Here is a 22,823-nt window from a genome sequence, read left to right on the forward strand (position 1 = left end):
TTTAACGTCTGCCTTCAGAATTCCTTGTTACTTAACAGTGTGTCCTTGAGAGCCAGCGCTAGCCGAGCAGGGTCACGTCCTCCAGCCTCCCCCAGCCCTGTGCAGACCAGAGCAGACACAGCAGGGGTGTAGGTGGGCGGCAGGTGTGTCCAGAAGAGCAGCCCCTCATGAGGGTCATTGTTAGGGGAGGCAGCAGAGTTGGTCTGGATGAGGAAGCAGGAACAGGTCACAAGTTGGGACAGTAGAACTGCCGGGTGTTCATGACCCTGAAATCTGGGCCGTCCCCGGTGGGGAGCTGGCACTGGCTCAGACAGGCTCCGCACTGTCAGTTGATAAATGCTTTCCAGAGCAGCCGAGCCTGTCTGTGCACTTCACACCGGAAGCTGACCATCGGCCACTGTTGGAGAACTCACACCCGGAGGTCAACAGAAGCCGCACGGGAAGGCCTTTCGTTCCTAGAAACACACTGCTGTCTAGAAGGCAGGTAGCGTGGATGGGGGGGTGTGACTTCCCAGGTATCACGGTGAGGTAACCCTCTGAGGAACAAAAGGGTCCCTTGCACACAAAGGAACCACTTCCCACTTTTATTGTCTCCTGTAACCCTGCAACTGTCTTGTCTGACCCTTGGAGAAGATACTATTTCCCCCCATACAGACGACTCAGGAATAGGGAGAAAAGAAAGAGAAAGAATGCCAAGACTTTTTAGAAGCCAGCTTTATTAAGAAGAGTGTAAGGCTCAAACATTCCTGTTTCTCCTGAGTGGAGAGAGAGAAATAGTGGGTACAAAGCTGGTAACACGCCGCAGGAACGGGAGAGGTCTGGGGTGTGAACAGATGGGATAGGAAATGATTCAGTGGGAACTAGGTCAGCGTGGAAGCTCTGAAAGGGAGATTGCTAGAGCCTTGTTCATGAAGCGCCCCAGAACACGAGGGAAGGGTCCCTCAGCTTGAGCTCAGCCTCGCACTCGTGCCTGGAAAGATGCCTGGGTGTCCCATCCAATCTCCTGTCACCTTCTGTGGCTCAGAGAGGGCCCTGCGCTGATTTCCTGGGAGCTGACCCTGTTCTCTCTGCAGAGCTCCGCAGAGTTATAGTTGAAGTCTGGAGAAGAGGGGGCGTGGTTGCCTCGTGATCAGGACTAACGCAAATTTATTAGCACACCGATGCTTGCGAATCGCCCTAAAGCTTCATTAATTCAGAACCCCTCATCTGGAATCACAGGACGATTCAGCCAGACTGATGTTTGCCTTATCCCACCTGACTAAGGAAGGACGTGGGTCATGGTGGGAACGTTGAACTTGAAGACGTATTTTAAAGAATGTCAGCGATTCACGTTCCCACAGAAACCGAGAATGCACAGGGTACACTTTCCTTAAAACAGGCTCAGCAACCTAATGAGCCAGAAGCTCCTGGGATGATAGATGATATGGGAGAGGAACTCAGTTTAAAACGATCTGCAACTCAAATTCTCACCATTTCTAACCCGCCTTTTCCGACTGCTCAGACTGGGTTTAACTAAATCAGTAGACACTAGAGCTAAGAGAGTCCCACACAGCAGCCAACAAACACGTGACACCTGTTTGAACCCTTTTCCTGTACTGGTTTTCAACACATCTTAAACCTCTGCTCAGTCTTTGATCTGGGATTCCTGTTTTCTCCCAAGTATCTTTAGTTCTTTTTTTTTTTTTTCTTTTTCAGATTTTATTTATTTATTTGAGAGACAGAGAGCACAAGGAGGGGGAGCAACAGGCAGAGAGAGAAGCAGGCTTCCTGTTGAGCAGGGACCCTGATGTGGGGCTTAATATCAGGATCCCGGGACCGTGAGCTGAGCTGAAGGCAGATGCTTCTGACTGAGCCACCCAGACGCCCCATCTTTAATTTTTCATTGGTAACGTAAGAAAACTATGATTGCTAAGGAAAAAAAATTAATAACAAATTTGTACAGTAAATAAATTTTTTTTTTAAAAAAGGGCACCTGGATGACTCAGAGGGTTAAAAAATTTGTACAGTATATCTGCTACCAAAAGAATGTTTTAATCTGTGAAAGTGCTGATTAATTCTAAACAGTGGTTGGGAAAACAAACGCTTCTCTCCCTGAGAGAGAAGGTGTCTCATGACAAACAATTATGTACTGACTGGAGTCTGATCTCTTGTAAGCTCCAAAGGGAACTGAGAGAAAAGAGAATTTAATCTTTATTCATGAACTTCTTTCTCTGAGGGAAAAAAAAAAAAGGTAAGAGGAACCGAAATGGATTCTGTCTTCTGGGAATGTTGCAGGGCGATGAGTCAGGATAGCATCTCTTCTTTTGAGCACTGAGGCTCTGTTGCCTTAAAAGCACTGTACTCTTCACCTGGACGGGAACAGGAGTAGGTGGGCCATGTTTATTGAATGTTTATTCAGCCTGTTTATTGAATCGGCTCATGGTGGTTTTTCTCCACAGCACTTCAGAATCAGAGTGGTTGTAAATGCGCTCTGGGTGTTGTGGACAGAGGGGATCCCAGTCTGGCAAGTCTGACAGCCCATCTTTAGGATGCGTCCAATGCCCCATCCCTCCGGCATGTGTCCACAGTGATGATGCAGCTGCCATAATAAATGGCAGGCCACAGAGTCCTGCTGGTCCCCTGGCATCCCCAGCCACCGGTGAAGGGAGCAAGCTCATCCTATGACAGTTCATGGCTCCCACAGAGAAGTGCTTAGCTCTCCAGAGAGTATCCCCATCACCAAATATTTCTTGAGGGAACAGGGAGGGTCTGGCTCTTGACTAAATTGGTTCCAGCAGAGTTCCTTAGGAGTCCTGTTTCCTGGATTACACGTATCGTTCATGTTCGACCAGCTTCTTCGCTTCTTCCAGAGATCATTCCTCTCACAAAGATGCTCTCTGACAGCTTTACAATCTAAGTGAGAAATCTGGGGCTTAGTACCTGGCTGATAATGAGAACCGTGTGCCTCTGTTTCCCATCTGCATCACCTGCAACACATCTGCAACGGCTGTGTCATTTCTGTTTTCCCAGTGGCTTTGCTGACTACTCCTCTTCCTGGGATCTTCCACGTGATTCTGGGAAAGTTGACTCTGGGTCACCTAACAGACGAGTACTACTTCCCAGGTCTGATGGTCTGTCTTGGACTGTGAATGATGAAGACTTGCATGTTAAGTTTTGCCTGTGTGTGCCAAACAGTAAGCAAAAAACATGACTGCAATGCCAAAACTAGACAAAGATATTATAAGAAAGAAAAACTATAGGCCAATGTATCTTGTGAACATAGACTAAAAATCCTCAACAAAATACTAGCAAATAAAATCTAATGATTTATAAAAAGAATTATATACCATGACCAAGTGGGATTTATTCCAGGATTGCAAGGCTACCTCAACATTTGAAAAGCAATGTTATTAATCACATCAGCAAGCCAAAAAAGAAAAATTGTATTATTATGTAAATGGATGCAGAAAAGCTTTTGACAAAATCCAACACCTATTCATCATTAATAAAATATAAGTTGAGAAGGTCAAATAAAACTGTCTTTGTTTGCAAATGGCATGACTATGTATGTAAAAAAATCCCAGAGTCAACACAAACACTTCTGGAACAAATATGTGATTTAGGATTCAAGATTAATATATAGAAGTCGATTTCTTGTTTATATCCCAACAATGAATGATTGAAAGCTCAAAATCATAACACCACTTAAATTAACATCAAAGAAAATGAAAAACTTCAATATAAATCTAGAAAGAATAAGATCTGTATGAGGAAAACTATAAAACTCTGATGAAAATAATCAAAGAACTGAACAAATGGATAGATATCCCAGGTACATGGATGAGAATACTCAGTATAGTCAAGATATTGGTTCTTCCCAGCTTGGTCTATAGATTCAGTGCACTCCCCCTCAAAATCTCAGCAAAGTGTGGCTAGAGACAAAGTGTGTATGCTTATGTATGGATATGTATATTACTAGGAATTTATCCATTTTTTCTTAGTTGTCCAGTTTATTGATACATAATTGTTCTGGTGGTCTCTTAGGATCCTTTGTATTTCTGTGCTATCAGTTGTAACATCTCCTCTTTCATTTCTGATTTTATTTATTTGGGTCCTCTCTTTTTGCTTGGTGAGTCTAGCTATAGACTGGTCAATTTTGTTTCTCTTTTCAGAGAATCAGTTCTTAGTTTCATTGATCTTGTCTACTGTGTTTATTAAATCTCTTGTTTTATTTCTTCTCGAATCTTTGTTATTTCCTTTCTTCCACTACCTTGGGTTTCCTTTATTCTTTCTTTTTTTCTAATACCTTGAGTGTCAGGTTAGGTTCTTTATTTGAGACTTTGAGGCATTGAATTGCTATGAACTTCCCTCTTAGAACTGCTTTTGCTGCATGCCACAGATTTTGGCATATTTCTATTTTCATTTGTCTCAAGGTTTTTTTTTTTAAATTTCTCTCTTTATTTCTTCTCTGACTGTTGTTAAGCAGCATGTTGTTTAATTTGCACCTATCTGTGAATGTTCAATTTTTGTCATGTAATTGATTTCTAGTTTCATACCCTTGAGATTGGAAAAAATGATTGATATGATTTCAGTCCTCTTAAATTTTTTAATACTTGTTTATAGCCTATAAACATATGATTTATCCTGGAAAATATCCCATATGCACTTGAGAAGAATTTGTATTCCTTTGCTTTTAGGTGGAATGTTCTGTATATATGCATAAAGCCCATTTGGTCGATTGTTTCGTTTAAGGTTGATAATTGCTTAATGATTTTCTGTCTGGATGATCTATCCATTGATGTAAGTGGGTCATTAAAATCCCCTGCTATTATTGTATTACTGTCAATTTCTTTCTTTAGGGGTATTAATATTTGCTTTATATATTTAGATGCTTTTAGGTTGGGTGCATAAGTATTTACAAATACTGCATTCTCTAGTTGAATTGATCCATTTATCATTATGTAATGCCCATCTTTGTTTCTTATTACAGTCTGTTTTGTGTGTTATAAGTATTGCTACCCTAGTTTTTCTTTTGGTTTTCATTTTCAAAGAAAGTTTTTCCATCCTTTGCTTTCAGTCTGTATGTGTCCTTACATCTAAAGTCAGTCTCTTGTAGGCAGCATATAGCTGAGTATTTTTGTTTTTTTAAGATCTTATTTATTTGACAGAGTCACAGTGAGAGAGGGAACACAAGCAAGGGGAGTGGGAGAGAGAGATGCAGGCTTCCTGATGAGCAGGGAACCTGCTGTGGGGCTCGATCCCAGGACCCTGGGATCACCATCTGAGCTGAAGGCAGACACTTAACTATTGAGCCACCCAGGTGCCCCTTGTTTCTTTTTAATCCATTTGGACAGCCTGTGTCTTCTGGATTGGAGAATTAAGTCCACTTACATTGAGTATGTACTTATTGCCATTTGTTAATTGTTTACTGGCTGTTTTGAGTTCCTCTCTGATCCTTTCTTCTTTGGCTCTCTTATGGTTTGGTGTCTTTTTTTAGTAGTATACTTTTATTCCTTCTCTTTATCTTTCCGGTGTTTATGATTGGTTTTTGCTTTCATGAGGCTTACTACATATGACAACTTATATTTTAACAGTTTAAGTTGATAATAGGTAAAGTTTTTTTTTTTTTAATTTATTTAACAGAGAGAGAGATCACAAGCAGGCAGAGAAGCAGGCAGAGAGAGACGGGGAAGCAGACTCCCCGCTGAGCAGAGAGCCCGACATGGGGCTCGATCCCAGGACCCCGAGACCACGACCCGAGCCGAAGGCAGAGGCTTAACCCACTGAGCCACCCAGGCGCCCCTGTTTTTTTTTTTTTTAAAGATTTTATTTATTTATTTGACAGAGAGAGAGAGATCACTAGTAGGCAGAGAGGCAGGCAGAGAGAGAGGAGGAAGCAGGCTCCCTGCTGAGTAAAAAGCCTGATGCGGGGCTCGATCCCAAGACCCTGGGATCACGACCCGAGCTGAAGGAAGAGGCTTTAACCCACTGAGCCACCCAGGTGCCCCGATAATAGGTAAAGTTTGATCCCCTTCTAAAGTTCAACATTTTTATGCTTCCCTTCTGTGTTTTATGTTTTTGATGTTACATTTTATTTTTTTATCTTATGTATCCACATTATTGTAATCATGCTTATATTTACTACTTTTGTCTTTTAATCTTCATATTATATAAATGATTAGTCTACTACCTTTACTATATACTTATATTTTCAGTGAGATTTATTCTTTCACGTTTTCTTATTATTAATTAGTGACCTTTCTTTTCTGCTTAAAGAAGTCCCTTTAACATTTCTTGTAAGACTGGGTTAATGGTGGTGAACTCCTTTAGCTTTTGTTTACCTGGAGAACTCTTTATCCCTCTTCAATTCTAAATGATAACTTTGCCAGTTAGTGTATTTTTGGTTGGAAGATGTTTTTCTTTCAGGACTTCGAATATATCCTTCTACTTTCTTCTGGACCGCAACGTTTCTGCTGAAAAATATGCTGATGGTCTTAGGGGGTTCCCTTGTATGTAACAAGCTGTTTTTCTCTTACTGCTCTTAAATTTTTTTTTTAAAAAGATTTATTTATTTATTTATTTATTTGACAGAGAGAGAGAGAATGCACATGAGCAGAGGGGAGGGGCAGACAGAGGGAGAAGATTCCCTGCTGATGTGGAAGCTAGATGCAGGGCTCAGTCCTAGTACCTCGAGATCACGACCAGAGCTGAAGGCAGATGCTTGATCAACTAACCCACCCTGGCTCTCCTGATCTTACTGCTTTTAATATTTTCTTTTTGTCTTGAAATTTGACATTTTAATTAAAATGTATCTTGGTGTGGGTCTCTTTAGGTTTATCTTATTTGGAACTCTCTGTGCTTCCTGGATCTGGACGTCTGTTTTCTCACCCCAGGTTAGGGACTTTTTCAGTCATTTATTTCTTCAAATTAGATTTCTTCTCCTTTATCTCTCTTTTCTCCTTCTGAAACCCTTACGATGCAAATGTTAGTCTGTTTGATGTTGTATATGCCACTCAGGGTATCATAACTATTTCATTCCTTTTATTTTCTTCTTCTCTGATTGCGAGTTTTCCTGGCTTGTCTTTGAGTTGACTGATCTTTCTTTTCTGCATCGTCTCATCTGCTGTGGAACCCCTGTAGTGTACTTTTAAGTCATCTCTGTGACTTCTGTTTGGTATTTTCTTATCTTTTCCAGCTTTTTGTTGAGGTTCTCACTGTGTACATTCATTCTTCTCTCCAGGTTGGTGAACATTGTTATGACCATTGCTTTGAACTCCTTATCAGATAAATTATTTATCTCTGTTTCATTAAAGTTTTTTTCTGGAGACTTTATCTTGTTCTTTTGTTTGGCACATATTCTTCTGTTTTATTTTGCTTGACTCTCTGTGTTGGATTATGTTCAGTAAATGAAACAGCTACCTCTCCCAGTCTTAAAGGAATAGCTTCGTATGGGAGATAAACCTTGTCATTCAACCCTGTCCCAGCTCTTTGTTACCTCTCAAAGTTTTGTGCTTATCCAAGCAGTTTATATTTTTAAGAGCACCTAGTAGCTGAGGATGTGCCAAGACCTATCAGTGTCTCTAAAGGGAAGGTCTCTGGACCTAGATTCAGACTAATTGCAAGCCAGACCCTCACGCAGCAATTTTTAGAAGTATGCAAGTATAAGCCCCACTGGCCAAGCAGTCTGGTTTTATCCCTGGGCAGCAGTTGCAACATTTGGGGCTCCACATGGATACAAGCTCTTTCCTGGGAGATGAGCTGGAGCGAGTTGGAGGAAGAGTGCCAAGATGGCACCACAGCCTGTGTTCCTTGAGAGCAGCACCGTAGCCCACGAGGTGTGTGCCAAATCTGAAGCCTGTCCCTCAGGCCAAAACTTAAGACAAGCAAAGAGGCCTCCTTTACAGAACGACCTGGGAGCTTTGCTTCAGTCTGCTGTCTGGGAAGTGCTGTTGGGGTGGTAGCCTGCCATGGACATAAGCCCCACTGGCCACCAGAGTCAGGCAATTTAGAGTTGTCCTCTGGCAGCATCTGCAGAAATCAGGACACCAGGCAAGGGTATGAGCTCCTTTCGGAGTGACACCTGTTATGGTTACATGGGACGAGGAACGCAAAGTCCCCCTGACCTTCAGAGTCAGGTAGTCAAGAACTGTTCCCTGGGTGGCAGCCACAAAGACCTGGCCACAGGCTGTGTGTGAAAGCTTCCTTCCCAGAACTACTGGTGCCCTGGAGCATGACACTTGGAGAGCGCCAGGACAGTGCCCGCGGGCACTTTCCTGGGAGTGTTCCAGCAGAGATGGGTGTGCAGTTAGATGCCTGCCCCTCAGGATAATTTTTAATATAAGCATATGAGCTCCCCTCACTTTAACTTTGGGCACCATCTGTTTCAGCTTGACCTTGGGGTGGGTGAGTCCAAGCATGAAGGACCTTTAAGAGCCTTCTCCCAGATGGCTAAAGTTCTGTGGGACTTAGGATATGAGCCATACTTGTTTTCAAAGTTAGGTGTTTTAGGAGCTCATCTCTCACGTGCAGGTCCTAAAAGTTGATGTGCCAGTGTGGGGTTCAAACCCTTCACTCCTCAGGGAGAAGTTCTGGGTTTTGACTTTTCTCCTAGTTGTGGGTCACCACGTGAGAAGTGGAGTTTATGGTGAGATTGCATCCCAGTCTCTTCTACCTGCTTTAGTGTGGCTTTCTTCTCATTTGCCCAGTAATTTAGCCATCTCTCAGCCACCCTTTAGGTTTTGAAGAGGAAATTTTTCCGTGTGTAGAGCTGTAGACTCAGCATGTCAATGGGAGAAGAAGATGAATTCAGGATTTTCCTGTGTTGCCACGTTGAACTGGAACCCCACCAAATTCATTCTGAAGTTTATATGGAAAGCCAAAGATCCAGAATAACCTATACAATGTTGAAATTGATGAGCAAAGTTGGAGGACTGACATTACCAGATTTCAAAGCTTACTACAAAGCTGTGGTGATTAAGATAGTATGTATTGGTGAAAGAATAGACAGATGGATCAGTGGAACAAAATAGCAAGCCCAGAAATAGAACCACACAAATATAACCCACTGATCTTTGACAGAAGAGCACAGGAACTGCAAAGGAGAAAGGATAGTCTTTTCAACAAATGATTCTAGAATAACTAGACATCCATATGTAAGAAGCTAAATCCAGATCCCAACCTTACACCTTCCCCCAAATTAATTCAATGTGGATTGTAGACTTAAATGTAAAGTGCAAACCCATGTAACTCATAGAAGATAACAGGAGAAAACCTCAGTAACTTGAGGTTTGGTGATGACTTTTTCGGTATGATAACATAAGCATAATCCATGAAAGAAATCAGTGATAAGTTGGACCGTCATTGAAATTAATTCTTCTTGAAAGTCTATTCAAAGACTTCGCATTAGAAGACTGTTTGGCAGTTTCTTACAAAACTAAAGATACTCTTAACATACAATCCAGCAGTTGTGTTCCTGTTTACTCAAGGGAGTTGAAAACTTAGGTGCACTCAAAAACATGCACACAAATGTTTATAGCAGCTATGGTCGTAACTATCAAAACTTAGAAGCAATGAAGGTGTCCTTTGGTAGGTGAATGGATAAATAAACTGTGCTTCAGACATAGAATATTGATTCAGCACTGAAAAGAAATGATCTATCAAGCCATGAAAAGACATGGAGGATCCTTAAATGCATATGACGAAGTGAAAGAAGCCAATCTGAAAAGGCTGTGTGCTGTGTGATCTCAATGAGGCAGACAGTGAAAAGATCAGTGGTTGCCAGGGGCTCCTGAGTGGGAGGGGAGGGATAGATTGGTGAAGCACAGAGGATTTTTAGGGCAGTGAAACTATTCTGTATAATATTGTAATGGTAAACATACGTTACTATACGTTTATCCAGACTGGTAGAATGTATGACTTCTAGGGTTAACCCTAATATAAACTGTGGACTTTAGTTTTTTTTAAGATTTTATTTATTTATTTGACAGAGAGAGATCACAAGTAGGCATAGAGGCAGGCAGAGAGAGAAGGAGGGGAAGGAGGCTCCCTGCTGAGCTGAGAACCTGAAGTGGGGCTCGATCCCAGGACTCTTGAGATCATGACCTGGGCTGAGGGCAGATGCTTAACCCACTGAGCCACCCAGGAACCCCAACTATGGACTTTAATTAAGAAGAATGTATCATGGTGCCTGGGTGGCACAGTTGGTTAAGTGACTCCTGGTTTTGGCTCAGGTTATGATCTCAGGGTTGTGGGATCGAGCCGCACATCGGGGTGCTCAACAGGGAATCTGCTTGCGAATCTTCTCCCTCTGCTCTTTCTCCTGTGCTCGCTCTCAAATAAATAAATAACCAGTAAAAAAAAATAATGTATCATACTGGTTCATCATTTATAACAAATACATCGCACCAATTGAAGATAGTAATAATAAGAGAGATTGGAGGGGGCAGAGGTTGCACGTGGGAGCTCTCCATACTTTCCACTGAGTTACTCTGGAAATCTAAAATTTCTCAAAGAAATAAACTCTATAAAAAGAGAGATTGGTACCAGGTCTTGATATATCTGGTTCTACCTTTCACGCAGTCATTTGACACTTAATTATATATACCTTTAATCTCTTCTGCACAAATAGGCAAAATCCTCCTCACTGAAATCACGTTGCTGCTGCCATTTCTACTGACTCTATTGGCATTTGCAATACAAAGAATAGAGTAAAGCAACACAAATAATTGCTTGCGCTCTGTTAGGCAAGAAGTAACCGCCATGTAACTGCCATCATATGTGTTTTCTTGTAATTACTGCAAAGTGTCCTTCCCAGAGGTCCAGGGAAAGCATTTAGTCTGTGGGATGATGTTTCTGAACTTTCTGGTCTTCTAACTAAGGTGAGGAATGTGAATGTTACCATTCTCCTTGCCGTGGAGACATCAGCCTGACTGTAAGTCCCCATGGCAGGGAGTCTGATGAAAGTGTGCCAATAGACAATCCTGTTTGAGTCCATTCCCCAAGAAAAGGATTCATTTCTTCATGGAGATATGGAGTTAATACTGGAAATCGAGTTCATAATTGATCATGCCTTCATGAGGAAGCCTCCATAAAATCCCAAATGTACAGGGTTCGAGAAGCTTCCAGGCAGGCAAACATCCACATCCAGAGGGCAACGTGTCCCAACTCCATGGGTACAGAAGCTCCTGTACTCAGGACCCTCCCAAACCTCCCCGTATGTATCTCTTTACTGGCTGTTCATCTGTGTTCTTTCTCATATCCTCTAATATATTGGTAAACATTAAAAAAAAGTTAGTTTCTGCCTAATTGTTTAAAAGCTGATGTGATCTTTTTATGTGTCTGTATCTATTTTTAACCCTTATTGATAAATGAATACCTAACTTTCTTCTTTCCTCTGCCTATAGAAGATCTTTAATTCAAGACCATTGCTGACTAGAAATGACAAGATCACGCAACTGATAAAGCACTGGGATTCTTTTTATAAAGTATCTTTCAAGAGATGAGACTCCCTTTGTGCATTTTCGTTTTTTCTTTAAAGATTTTATTTATTTATTTGACAGACAGAGATCACAGGTAGGCAGAGAGGCAGACAGAGAGAGGGGAAGGGAAGCAGGCTCCCTGCTGAGCAGAGAGCCTGATGCAGGGCTCCGTCCCAGGACCCTGGGATCATGACCTGAGTGAAGGCAGAGGCTTTAACCCACTGAGCCACCCAGGCGCCCCTCGTTTGGTTTTGTTTTTAGTTGTTGTTTTTACCCTTGCCTCCCTTCCCACAGAGCTGAAGAGAATAGATTGAGAATCTTCCCTTTCACCACCGCAGTAGATTGAGATGTAAATTGGAGGAAATGGTATCTAAATTGGTGAAGCAAGAAGTCAGCGTGCAACACTGTACACAACAATTATACTGTTCTCCCATTAGTACAACTAGAAATATCAAGACAAATCTTGCTGTTCAAAATATTGCAACTAACGGGCAGTGGGTAACAGAGAAAACACAAGGGAAAAAGTGAAATGTTTACAAAGAAGCAAATAAATGTAACTGTAGAGTGCAGCTCATAGGGTTCTTTCTCCAAGGTTCTGCTTCCCTTATTTCTGTTTCATCTGATCTGGGGACTTACGACCATGTGCTGTTTCATTCTTAGTAGTTCTCTACCCAAAAGACGTGATTCATACAGTTCCTGAGAGAGAAACTTGTCTGTGCTTCTAGTGCATCTCCTGAAGCCCTCGGTAGAGCTCATGTACACAAACTCTGGATTGACTAATACCATCTATTCCATTATCTTTTTTTTTTTTAAGATTTTATTTATTTGACAGAGCACAAGCAGGGGGAGTGGCTGGTTGAGGGAGAGGGAGAAGCAGACCCCCCACTATGCAAGGAGCCTAAGGTGGGGCTTGATTCCACGACCCTGGGATCATGACCTGAGCTGAAAGCAGACGCTTAGTGGACTGAGCCCCCCAAGCCCCGCCATCTATTCAGTAAAGCCAGGTCTGGAGCATCTACGTCAAAGGGGAGAACACAGCTGGGAAGCTGGAGCATTGGGACAGCTGATAGGTCACAAAAGGTGTTCCTCTCTTTTTGTGTTTTTATCCTTAAGGAAATCTCCTACCCACCCTTCAAAATGCATTTCAGCTGTCACCTTCTCTCTGAAACTTCTCACATCTCTAGGTAAAGAATTTGCTTGATATTTCTGTTTTCACATGTAACTCTGTTCCAGCACTTTTAGTGTTGCATTGGAATTATTTGTGTTTGGGGTCCCTGGGTGGCTCAATTAAGCGTCTGACTCTTGGTTTCAGCTCAGATCATGGTCTCAGGGTCCTGAGATTGAGCCCTGCGTCCAGCTCCGTGCTCAGTGTGGAGTCTGCTTGTCCCTCCCCTCCAGTCCTACCCAGACTTGCTCCATGTGCATGCACTCTCTCTCTCAAATAAATAAAATAAAAATAAAATAAAATAAATGATTTGGTTCAAGTGTGCTCCCCTCAAAGGCAAGTCATTCATCTTTATGGCCTCATAGTAGTCCTGGCTTGGTGTGAGCAGAACCACATTGAAAGTCTTAAATGAATGAATAAAATAGTACTAATTATTATTAGGGCTTAAGAAACAGATTTCATCTTCATATGACCAACTCTGTCTTCTCTAATCCTCAGTTACAGACTATGCCTCCAACTCATGTTCCTAATCGCAGCTGGGTAGCCAATGTGCATTCATAAGAGATTGTGCATTTTTCACTGAGAATCTGTCAACACTGCCAAAACAACAACAACAACAACAACAACAACAACAAACAGACAGCAACAATAACCACAAAACCCAGAAATGACAAAAGACAACAACGACAAAAATGTTGAGTGAATGTTCTCCTAATGACAGATCAATAGTGGTATCTTTATGGAAATATTCTGGGAAATATTCTTTTTTAAAAAATATTTTGTTTATTTATTTGACTCAGAGAGAGAGAGATCACAAGTAGGCAGAGAGGTAGGGAGAGAGAGAGGGGGAAGCAGGCTCCCTGCTGAGCAGAGAGCCCAATGCAGGCCTCCATCCCAGGACCCTGAGATCATGACCTGAGCTGAAAGCAGAGGCTTAACCCACTGAGCCACCCAGGTGCCCCTGGAATATTTTCATATTACCACCTAATAGGTCTTCATTTATCAGAAATCTGCCCTCATTAGGCAGAGTCATATGTATGGTACTTCCCCTTCAAGTCGACACCACTACTTTTGGTCCTAGTGTTGTTATTTGATCTTATTTTCTGAATATAGGGATTGCCATCTCTACCTAAGTCAGTTTTGCCAGTGTCTAGAATTCACATGGCTCTTGGAGAAACTTGCATTTTTAAAATAACTCCCAGGGGTGCTGGGCTGGTTGAGCTGGTTGAGCATCTGACTCTTGTTGATTTCGACTCAAGTCATGATCTCAGGGTTGTGAGATCAAACCCTTGCATTGGGGTGCATGCTGGGCGTGGAACCTGCCTAGGATTCTCTCTCTCCCTCTCTCTGCCCTCTTCCCTCCCTCCCGCTCTAAAATAAGAAATGAAAAAAAGAAACTCCCAGATATTAATTGCTCCTGCAGTGACATGATGCAGACATACCTAATGTTCCACACGGGTTCTGAACCTGCATCACCGCCTAGCGGCGCAGTGTTGGTCTCAGCCAGGACGCAGGGCAGTGGCCCCAAAGGGGGTCAGATGCCTCTCCCCTTCTTACAAAGTAGCCAAATGCTATAGAATTGTGCCTCCTAGAATTTGGAGCAGACCTATGAACTCGTGTCAGAGAGGGATAGATTGATGCTGAGGTTCGGTTTCCGTGTGGTATATGCGGACGCTCAGTGTTTCCCCCCCAAAACTGTTAACTCTGAACTCAGGAGTGGGGTCCTCTGCTTCTCTTCTACTTTGAGTCATCACAGATTGTGCTTATGACACTTGTGCTCGTGACAAGCTGCTCCAGGCATCCATCCAGAACCGTGGCAGTTGTGAACTCACTCTCTTGACCCAGGTCTAGGTTGGGGTCAAGCCGAGGTAGGGTTAGGTACTGAGGCCCCAGTTCCTGGCTGATGGTCCACCCACAAACAGGCCCCTTTGCTCCTGCCTTGAAGGCAGACTCTGCCTGGACCAGCACCCGGAGGACACACATCCAGCACCCGGCAAGCATGGCCAAACACTGTCGGTCTTTTTGGAAAGTTTCTCAGGGATGTGTAGAGAGCATGACGGTGAGATGGGGGCTTTCCATTCTAAGACACATGAGCGACTCACAGAAAACCTGCTTGTCTCTTTCCACAAAAAAGCACTTGTCGTGAGGACTGTCCCCAATCCCTCTGCTCCCAGACATTTCCATGTCACTTCACCATTTGTTCACCGTTCTCTTACTTTAAGCTTCCCTCGGTCCCTCCACATCTCTCGACTTGTTGTTGGTGATATTTGCTCCAGCAGTCTGTCTTGATGACCTTCCACCAGCTCAGCCTTCCCCCATTTTCTCCACCTCTAACACTGTTGGAGAAAAAAAGACCTTGTGCCTGAGTGGGGAGATTGTGGGAATGAGGGTGAGGCCCCCAGCAATCAGTACTTCTGTCCCTGTCACACAGTTGGATTATGCTTCAAGGGCCCAGCTGAGGGCTCGTAAAAATGCTCAGGAGCTTTTCTGTCCTGTGAGCTGCTCAGGCTCTCTCGCTCTGTGTAGCTGAGAAGAAATAACATTTTCCCCCCCAAACTGGCAACAGAAACCTGTCCAAGCTCTGGTGTGCTTAGCAGCCCCCAGCTTGTTTTCTGTCTCACGCATTTCCTACAAAAGATGTGATTATGTGATTTGGTTGGGAGACACACTCTGAAAACTCCTGCCTTTCTACCTTCCAGAGAGATGTGCACAGGGATGGAGGTATCAGAAGCCACGTTTCTCAAGAAGTGGAACTGAGAATATTATGTATGAGTGGACAGCAGTGTTTACTGTCATGAGACCAGAGCCCGGGGAAGAAATCGTGCGAATGTGGAATATTGTATGTCAGTTTGAATGCAGCTGGGATGCTGGGGGCTTGTTAATAAGGGCCCGCTGGGACTCCGTTGGGACATGGTTGTGGAGGTGGGTTTTGATCAGTCTTTCAAGGCAACAACATTGTGTTTTGGAGAGAGAGGTAGAAATTGGGTTAAGGGGTGGGTTAAGGGGTAGCTGCGTCTACCCCACCTGAATACTTTATGTAAAATATCCACACCTCAGAGTGACTGACATACAGTAGGTGCTCAAGGGAAGCGATTAGTCCCTGGGACTCCACGTGGTGTGCTGAAGGTTCACACCTGTTCCTGGAGTTGACACATCCTGGGAGGGAGCAGGAGCCACCAGGTACAGAGATAAAGGAAGAGACATTTCAGGAGGGACTTTGGATAACTGTGCCAAGGCCAAGGAAGCATGTAAATCAAACATGTTGCCTGCTTATCTCACCTCAGAGGGATACACACACTTCCTGGTCCTCGTATGTAACCGCTGAATTCTTCATTTTCTGGATTTCAAGACAAGAATTCTAAAAAGGATTAACATTTAAGAGATAAATACCAGAGCTGGAGATGAGCAAAAGCTTGTGGAGGGAGATGGGGTTGGGTTCGGTAGGGAGGAGGGAGGGGAGGGAGTTAGGTAAGAAAGACTGTCTGGCCCATGTAGAAATTCAGTACTGCAGGCTGCTTCTGGGTTCCTGGCGGCACAGTGTCAGTGCTAGCCCCCCATGGGTATAACTACTGCTTTACAGAGTAAGAATAGAGTGCTGGCGTAGATCAGTGTTGCAGGCTGCTCTGTTTTATCTAGAGTATTTCCAGCATTGATAAGGTGACTGATGATATTAACATTTCATTGCATGTAATAGAGCTGCAGTGATAAAGTGGGGGCTCAGTCGGTTAAACATCCCACTCTTGATTTTGGCTCAGGTCATGATCTCGGGGTCATGAGATCAAGCCACATATATCAGGCTCTGTGCTCAGCGGGGAATCTGCTTGAGTTTCTCCGTCTCCCTCTGCCTCTCCCCCCTACTCCAGTTTGCACTCTCTCTCTAAAAATAAAATAAAATAAAATTTAATAAAGAATCATGGCATTGCCTATGGGTAAGGAAGAAGGAAAAGAATGTATTGCTGGATATTGCATAGGGTCTGTGCATGTGTGTGTATGTGTGTGTGTGTGTGTGAATGCACACGTGTGAGTGGGCATAGTTTGGAAATTCACACACAAGTCAGCCGACATGGCAAATTTTCAAGGAGAAATTTTATTGCTGTGGTTATGAAGTTGTCAATTACTCATTTTCCTTTTATTTTGACTTTCTTATTGTGGGTCTGTCAGGGAATAAAACACTTCCCCTTCGATATGACTTCCCCCTCCTTACCTCATCCTTACACCACTAGAGGGAAAACTACCTGCTCCACACCCACACCTGGCAGCCATGTCTGTGCGCCTGGCCCTGCTGCTGTGGCTTGCAGTGAAAACTGTGTTCTCAGAGATGAGAATGCTACTTTTACCTTCTCACATTTCTGCACTATTACCCCAAATAATCTTGCACTGCCTCCCTCCTTCCAAACAACCTTAGCTTTCTGTGGTTCATTCTTGAGCACATGCTCAGAAAAGAAGTAAGAAGGCAAAATCCGGGACCAGGAGCTTGAGGCTGCAGATGAGAGCCCCTGAGTCTGAACGGCGGTGTGGCTCTAAGTGAAGACCCACCAAATAGGAGGCAAACGCTGTGACGGAGAGCTTGCTACATACAGCGTGGCCGTCAGCCACCAGCACTGTGTGTTGGTAGAGGCTCAAAGACTGGCAGAGGAGTGGGAAGGCTTTGTAGTGAACAAAATGGAAATTCTCACGTTTGCCTAGAGTAGATGCTGTTGTCCTGAGGTGACTGGAGGCGGGCCAAGTGAAGGCAGGACATCCTATGTCATTGGTGAGGGGAGCATATTGGGCCTAAATCAGAAGCAGGAGCAAAAGTGAAGGAAGCTGCCAGTTATTAATCAAGTCCTGGCCATTTGGGGCTGATTGTTACAGGGGTTGCTATGTGGCTGCCTGGATTGTTACTAGAGATGGCAGCCTGACTTCCTACGAGTCTGACTTAGTGTAGTCTGGCCTCCTGGGCTGTTCTGTTGTACACGGCAGTCAGTTTCTGGAACATGTCACTGCAGGTCATAGGTCAGAGTTTTCTTTCTTATGCACAGTCTAGCTGTTGCCCACGCATACATGCAGTCTCTCAGCCGTGTTGCAAGGAGCTGAAGGTAGAGGTTGGCTCTAAAGCCAACAGCAGGGAGAGCTGAAAATTCTGAAAGCACAGCAATTCAGTCTGGATTATTTGCCAGTTGACATCGCCTCCCGTGTCAGCAACTGAAGCACCAACAAGGCTTGAGTATTGGAATCCAGCCCTCCCGCTGACTCTCCCAACCCAGTTGCTGCTGATGTTGGGCGGGGGCTGTTGTTTCCGAGCCCCACTGCCATGCTGTGGCCTGGGTCCCTTCTGAGTCACTGTGGCAGCAGCAGAGAGGGGACACTCCCCTCCCTTGGACTGTCATTGTTCTGTAACTTATTCAGGAAGAGGGCACTGTGTACTCACGATGCCAGACAGAAGCATCTGAAAAATCTGTGCAGACGGTGGGCGTGTTCACTGTGGTTCCCAACCGTTCCATCCATCTGCATGAGGTCGGCCTGGCAGTCCAGCTCCCTGAAAATGAGACAGGGAGCTGGAAAGCTCTTTATTTTTCTTCTTTTCTTCATTGATCTGGCCTACATCTTCTCCCTTCCATGTCAAAGTCTGGGAGTCCAAGGTTTTGAATAGTGAAAGCAAAGGTCCTCTTGGTGATGGAGACTGAGGGTCTGATGAGACGTCTCTGTAAGGAGCAGTTGTGATGCAGCTGAGGAGAGACTCATTCAGTAAATGACTGAATGGAGAATGGAGTAAGGAAGTGCTCAAGTTCAAACCCATCTTGAATGTCACTGCCTCTGGGAAGTTTGCCACACACCACTGGTCTGAGTTGTGCTCCATGGTCCCCCTCAGCCCCTGGGTCCTGTACCTCGTGTGAAAGAACTTGCCCAGCTAATGGTGATGATGTCCCTGTCACTCTCCTCCCTTACACTGTAAGCAGCCTGGGGGCAAGGACCGCCTTGTATCTCTGCTCCCCCAGCACCTGGCACTGAGCGAGGGCTTGCGTCACATTCACTGAAGAAATACAGTGTGAATGTGAGTATGCCACAAGGGGAGGCTCGCGGTTTGGGAACACTGGAGAGACTGTTCCAGGTATCATCATTCCTGTACTTTTTTCCTGTGATGATCAGCTAAATGTTTTTAAAAATTTTAGTCTAGTACACATGAGCCATTCATAAAAGGTTATCAAGCGATACATCATCTCATCTCTGTGAGGCATTTGGTTCTGAGCACAGGGTCAGGCTATGTTGATAGAGTCAGGTAAACAGAATTTGTGCCAGTAAAGTTCCCACATCATGATGTGGTTGTCAAGTAGTGAGATGTGTGGGTGACACAGTGTGGGTGACAGTGTGGGTGACAGGGAGAGTTTCTAGAGGAGCCGTCATGGTGACATCTGAGGGAATAGCGAACAAAGGTTATGTTATGGGGTTGGAGAATAAAGACAGCTTTGGACATGATGAACTAGAAGTACCTATCAGACATCTACGTGGGGCTCAGGAGAAAGGTTCATACTGAAAATATTGATTTGGAAGGAGTCAGTAGCACAGAAATGTAATCAAAATCTTGGAGTGAATCCTTCTGTCCAGATGCAGTGAACAGTAGTAGAAAGACTAGGACCATGCTCTGGGAAGCATACATATAAAGCACAAGAAAAGAAAACTTCCATGAATACAGGGAAGTATCTAGAAACGTGAGAGGAGGTAAGAGTAGAAACCAGGACAGAATGTGTAGAGATAGTGAAGGGAAAAGACTTGGAATCAGGATTCTAAAAATGTCGGAGGTTAATCTTGACACTTACGAAGAGTTACTTATACTGATAGTTGTTTTCTGTGGGAAAGAGAAGACATTAATGTCTTCCATTTTTAAGCCAGAGGACTTTTCTGAAAGCCCAGATGACTGAACAACAGAGACGATGGTTTTAAGAAGAGAGATATATACGAGTTTTCTTTGCTTGCAAAATATTAATAAGTAATAATAGTAGCAATCACCTGGTACGTCCAAGGTAACCTATCCGTGAAATCAGCTTCTCTTTCTTTTTAACCCAGAGACTATAGTGTGAAGTAACTGACGCCACTTCTGTAAACATGATTAATCCAGATGTTTCATAAGATCCCAATGGCTCATGACACCCACAGTGGCTATCAAGATGTGTTTCCTCCGTTCAGCTCAGAGACTAAATGATACTTGCATGGAAAAAAGCCTCGTCTAGAATAAAGCCCGACTGATGTTTCCTGTTCCACGGTGAGCTAGCCATCTAGGGGCAAGGTGGCAGACATCCTGGTGGAGACAGAAGTCGTCTTCCGTGTCAGGAGGCAAAGAGCAAAGTATGGAGGAGGGTGCAGCTAAGATTGTAGGGCCATAATAAGAAGTTCAGAGATTCTTTTCCAGAGAGCTTCTGTTTTCTCTGAAGTAGACGGGGAGGTAATTTGCTGAGACTGAGAATGGGGAGGAATGCCTGAAAAGAGTATTTGGTGGAGAACAGAAGAGAAAGTTGACTAGGGAATATAATACAGGTAGTTAGTTTGGAGTGGCACCCCTTTACATGTTCCTTTTCAAAACAAAACTATTCTACTTCCTTTTATCTGAAATATCTGACTTTTAGCTCCCCCCCTTTATTTGTAAATAGTTGTCACCTGTGCTTCCATAGAAGAATAGCTCTTCTGCCAAGGCACCTGTGGTTTCCTTCCGATGGTTCATGATGCTTTTCTCATTTTGAGCACCTGTCCAGACACATGGGCAGTCCATCATGCTACACAGCCTGTGGCCTCTCCTCTTGTAAGACCTCCCAAGAGATCATAATCTCAATGATTGCGCAGATAATCTGTACCCCCAAACAATACACACTTGTGTCTTCCATCTTTGGGGGTCATCACTAACTGCCGTGATTTCCCTTCCATGTACACAATAGTCTGCTACTTGTCTTGTGTGTGGCACCCCAAATGAACTGTGAATCCATCAAGAGAATTCCATCCTTAGCTATCATTTGCTAATCCAAAATCCTTGTCACTTTACCTTGAATCCTTTCTCAAAGATGCTCAATATCCCTGTGGCCTCACGGGCTGCTCTGCTGGCTTCCATCTGGAATCACCCTGCTGACATCTGTTATTGTGTGGTCCTCAGTAGCCCAGGAAACCATTCGAGTCTTGTCAAGGCAAGCCTTGTCCAGGTGGCCACACTTCCCTGTTTATTGTAAGGACTCTCTGTAGAGCTTACTTCCCATGGATTGTTGCTTGAATTAAAATCCATAATTATCACACTTCTTACCTCATTCAGTCCACTAAGCCCAAAAGCAGAGAAAATCTCTGTTATCACCAGAAGACATAATCCAGCTCCCCTCCATACTACCCCTCCTGTCAGCTACTGACCAGACTGACCAGACCCACTATAGATTTTGACCTACTATAGATTTTCCCTCAGTATCTTTGTTTTGCACTTGCTCAGAATAAACAGAGACATTCTTACAAGAAGTAGTATACTCCAGCCTTCAGTGACTGCCAGCAATGTCCCTCCATTGATCTCCAGGTTTCTCCTCCAATTAGAGAATGAGGTGTTTTGAGCAAATTTGGTACACGGGAAATAACAATAGCCACCACTGTCCCTACTATGTAGGTTACATGGGGTTACCTATGCTTAGTGCCTTGAACTTCATGTTAAGGAATTTAGTATTTTGTGTAAATAAATGGGTACTACTTAAGTATGTTTAAAACAGAAAGTGATGATATTTGACTTGTGTTAACAGCATTCTGGTTCTTTTATGTTTTCTTGGTGGTGTTTATGTTCCTAGTGCCGCCTGCATTAATCTTAAATCACTTGGCAGCCTGAGCTGGCTATGTGTGACTTCATTTATACAGGGCTTAGCAGAGCATCAAGCACTGATGTTTGCTTTATTTCAGTATCGTTTGATGATTACTTATGGACCTACATGATCTCTCAGGTTTCTTTCAGCTCTAAAATTCTGTACATCTAAGACATTAACTGTTCATTACTGTATTAGGGTCCTCCAGAACCAAGAAGAGATATATAATAAAGAGATACAGAGACAGAGATAGGTAAAGAGAGCAAGAGAGAGAGAGAGAGATAAAGGATTTATTTTAAAAAATTGGCTCATGGGATTATGAAAGCTAATGTGTCCAAAATCTGCAGTGTGGTCCAGCAGGCTGGAGACCAAAAAAAAAAAAAAAAAAAGAAAGAAAGAAAAAGAAAAATAAGAGAGATGATCCTGCAGCTTAAGTCCAGAGCTGCCAGCTGGCAGAATTGCTTCTTCATGGAGATCAGTCTTTTCTTCTATTTAAACCTTCAACTGATTGGGTGAGGCCCACACACATTATGGAGGGCAGTCTGCTTCACTCAGCCTACCTATCTAAATGTTAATCTCATCCCAAAATATCCTCCCCAAAATATTCAGAATAATGTTTGACCAAACATCTGGGCCCCGTGGCCTACCTAAATTGACATATAAAATCAACTATTATAACTACCTATGTGTTTAAGAACCATGATAGTATGTCAGTTTCATTTTATGTAAAAAATAAAACGTGCATTTTGAGAAATGCATTTTGAGAAATTTAATTGGAAATTTGGGGTAGTATATTGTTCATTTCTATTTAATATTGTAGATGTATGAAATATATAGTGTGACTACATTTCTATTGATGTCTTCCATCATGCTACATGCACTTAGGGAGCACAGAACCCTGAATGATGATAATAACAGTATTGTCCTCGCCATTTTGAAAATCATTCAAATAGTATCAACTGTGAATGTAGAGAACTTTCACTTTAAAAATGGCCCTTTGCAACCTCTCTCATAAGCACACTAGAGTGCTTGTAAAAAGAGAAAAAGAAACTTTTTAAAATAATCATGAAGTTTAACACCTATACTCAAGCTGTTGCCACTATGTTTGATGTAGAAATGAATGTATTCTTAAAAAGTGTGGATTAGCAAAATTGACTCAAAATAAAGCTGGAACTCTACACAGAGAAAACCTTTGAAAGATCTGGAGGAAAAGCTCAACAAATTTTTGTTTCTCTTCTGGTCTTTATAGTATTGAACTTTACCGTGTTTAATATTTTACATATATTATTGAATCACCATTATCACCATGGTTGGTTCAGCACATAGAATTCACAAGGTTAATTTGGTTTCAGGAAGCTGTGTTCATGAAACAATTTGGAAAATTTTGCTGTAGATAAAATTTTACTA

Source organism: Meles meles, chromosome 13 (assembly GCF_922984935.1).
Source record: "Meles meles chromosome 13, mMelMel3.1 paternal haplotype, whole genome shotgun sequence".
Classification (NCBI taxonomy): Eukaryota; Metazoa; Chordata; class Mammalia; order Carnivora; family Mustelidae; genus Meles; species Meles meles.